Source organism: Mus caroli, unplaced genomic scaffold (genome assembly GCF_978045245.1).
Source record: "Mus caroli unplaced genomic scaffold, Mus_caroli_1 scaffold_9, whole genome shotgun sequence".
Classification (NCBI taxonomy): Eukaryota; Metazoa; Chordata; class Mammalia; order Rodentia; family Muridae; genus Mus; species Mus caroli.
Genome location: NW_028227264.1, coordinates 128,858,699 through 128,862,349, shown reverse-complemented (window position 1 = coordinate 128,862,349; position 3,651 = coordinate 128,858,699). Strand labels below are relative to the sequence as shown.

Here is a 3,651-nt window from a genome sequence, read left to right as displayed (position 1 = left end):
AATGCTAATTATGTTCCCAAAAAAACCTGTTTGCACAGGAGGATCTATACATAGCTTCTGGAAACCTGCCCCTAGTTGGTTCTGGTGACTAAATACAGATGCCAGCAGCCAAAAGCTGGGGAGGACAGACAGAGGTAGGATTTTGGAATTTCCTGGGCTTGGACCAGAGGAGAGAAAGGAGATCCAACATGCTAGGAGAGTGTGGAGAGAGGGAAACATGGGTTAGAGAAACAAGAAGAGTGCCCTGGCATCTGGGCCAAGAAAGCATGGTCTGGACTATTTGGAGTTAAGAGCAGCCAAGATGGAACACAGAACTTAGAAAGTGGTAACTCAGAATTATCAGCAGGATGTAGATTCTAGCAGGATGGAAGCTAGGCAGATGCCCAACTATTGTGCTGCTTAAGGTATAGTAAAATATAAAGGCTCTGTGTGTGTGTGTGTGTGTGTGTGTGTGTGTGTGTGTGTGTGTGTCTTTCATTCAGGAGCCTAGACCATTGAGGCAGGTAGCAAACTCCGAGATGGGATTTAATAATTATTTAATTAATTCAACAGAGTTCTCCAGAGGCTCCCAAAACAGTAAAGTCTGTTGCTATTGCTATTGATACCACACACTTTACAAACAGCACACAGAGAAATCAAGCTGGAATCAAGCCAATCCTCCCTTTTGGTTAGTGTTCATAGTCCTATTCAGACTTCTGGGGGAAAAAAAAACTCAATAGCCTTTCTAAACTATAAACCCAGAATGCAGCAATACTGTGAGACAGGCAATATGTTCCCACAGCTGCAACGCTGGTATGACTATTATGAGGTAATCAACTATTTTCTAATTGTATCTGAGATGCTATGGGAGGGGATATATACTTAATCATCAAAAGCTTAAGGTTAAGGTGTCCCAGCTCCTAGGAGGGATTTACTACTGATGTTTTGCTAAATGGACATATGGCCAAGCTGCCTTCTAAATGTGTAATTTTATACCAATATAGTGCTGCTCTTAGCCTTGATTATAGAAGCTTCTTTTTGTACTGGGTGATGGTTAATGCAAAGATTTACAATTAAACAAAGTACTAAAAATAAATCATTGTGGTCTCTCGGGTCTCTTGAGGAGCCTGGGAAGGAGGGTCAGCTCCCACTGCCAGGTCAGGGGCTTGCTAGGACCAGGTTGCGGCAATCTGCAATCGTTAGGGCCATGTCGGCTGCACAGGATTGGGATACAAGCTTCTGGCTAGGAGGAGGTGCAGCTGGCAAGGCCATCGGGGTTAGCAGGACAAGTGCAGCTGGTGGGGGTCAGGGCACCGGACAGCTCAACGGATTCGTGCAACTCTCTGGAAAGCCGCACCTGTCAGGCCACAAACTCCCCCCACCCGCAGTAGACACTGTTGTGTGGCAGATAATACCAATCTCTATATGTTTAGAGGGTATAACCCAGACCATGATGAATCAGGAAGGTCAGATAACGAAGAATATTCTCTCTTCAGGGAGCTTTAGAGGCATCTTTTTGCAATAGGCATGTGGCACCAGATGGGCACAGATGGCTACATGCCCCAGAATTGGCATCTATGTCACTTGTGCTGCATTGAAACAATATATTAGTGTTCGGAGGTACAGACATCCCGTTTGGTTAGAGCAATGGCAATGACGTTCATGTCTGCAAAGTGAAGTATAAGAGATGGGATTTACAGAGATGTTGGAGGGAAATCCCCAGTAATATATATGGACAGGCATGGCCCGCATCAATGGGTCCCTTTATGTTTTGGGGGGAACAATCGGCTACATCTATAGCACAGACCTGCACAAGTTATATCTCAACAGGTGTGGATACAACTCAAACCAAACAACCTGTCCTGTGACCTGCCGGAGGAGAGGTACAGACATGAAATTGCTCATGATGGGAAGAGGATTTACATCTTGGGAGGAGGTACTTCCTGGACAGCCTATTCCTTAAACAAGATCCACGCATACAACCTTGAAACAAATGCATGAGAGGAGATTGCAACAAAACCTCAGGAAAAAAATAGGTTTTCCTGCAGCCCGACAATGCCACAGTTGTGCTCAAATAAAAGATAACGTCTTAATATGTGGGGGCTATAACTGAGAAGTGATCCTGGAAGACATGGAAGCTGAGTCTGCAGACTTTTCAGAGGGTGAAGCTCCCTGCCACCATGCCAGAGCCCGTTTACTTTCACTGTGTGGCTGCCACTTCTGCCGGTTGCATGTACATCCACGGAGAAGTAGTGAACATCCATGAAAACAAACAGACTCGGTCTCTGTTTAAGATATGGCTGGTGGACAGACCCAGGAGGGGGCTCCACTCCTAGGTGCTCTAGCAAGCCCAAGATCTTAGGATCAGGGGTGAGTAGAGCACAACATCTGTTCCAACACCATTCGGAGTAACTGAGATCCAACAGGATCCAGGGACCCAGGAACACGGCCCAACCAGTGGCTCAGGTTCCTTCTGGTCTACACAGGTCTACCTTGGGAGGGAACTCGGCCTCCAGTCCCACAGCACCCAGAAGAGGCTCCACTCCCAAGTGCTATGGGACATAATGAAAGCAGTGGTAAGAGGAAAACTCATAGCTCTGGGTGCCTGCAAAAAGAAACTGGAGAGAGCATACACTAGCAGCTTGACAGCACACCTGAAAGCTCTACAACAAAAAGAAGGAAATACACCAAAGAGGAGTAGACAGCAGGAAATAATCAAACTCAGGGCTGAAATCAAACAAGTAGAAACAAAAAGAACTATACAAATAATCAACCAAACCAGGAGCTGGTTCTTCAAGAAAATTAACAAGATAGATAAACCCTTAGTCAGACTAACCAGAGGGCACAGTGACAGTATCCAAATTAATAAAATTAATAAAAAGTGGCCATCTTGATGAAAGCAATCTACAGATTCAGTGCAATCCCCATCAAAATTTCAAATCAATTTTTCATAGAGTTAGAAAGAGCAATTTGGAATAACAAAAAAAACCAGGATAGTGAAAACTATTCTCAACAATTAAAGAACTTCTGGCAGAATTATCATCCCTAACCTCAAGCTGTATTACAAAGCAATTGTGGAAAAAACAAAAAACCAAAAAACCAAACCTGAATGATATTGGTATATGGTCAATATAGTGGAGAATTCTATCAGACCTTTAAAGAAGATCTAATACCAATACTCTTCAATATTCCACAAAATAGAAACAGAAGGTACCCTACCCAATTCATTCGATGAAGCCACAATTATGCTTATAATTAAAGACCAAATGAAGAAAGAACTTCAGACCAATCTCCCTTATAACGATTGAACAAAAAATATTCAATAAAATTTGTGACAATCGAATCCAAGAATACTTCAAAATGATCATTCACCATGATAAAGTAGGCTTCATCCCAGGGATGCAGGGATGGTTCAATATACAGAAGTCCATGAGCATAAAACACTACATAAACAAACTCAAAGAAAAAATCCACATGATCATTTCATTAGATGCTGAAAAGTATTTGACAAAATTCAGCATCCCTTCATGGGGTCTTGGAAAGATCAGGAATTCAAGGCCTATACCTAAACATAGTAAAAGCAATATACAGCAAACCAGTAGCCAACATCAAACTGAATGGAGAGAAACTTTAAGCAACCCCACTGAAATCAGGGACTAGTCAAGACTAGTC

The 3,651-nt window shown here is 43.0% G+C and overlaps 1 pseudogene; it reads left to right on the top strand.

Annotated features, from left to right (window-relative positions):
• Positions 1-1,186: 1,186 nt before the first annotated feature.
• Positions 1,187-2,315, top strand: LOC110303394 (kelch domain-containing protein 10 pseudogene; annotated as a pseudogene).
• The last annotated feature ends 1,336 nt before the right edge of the window (positions 2,316-3,651 follow it).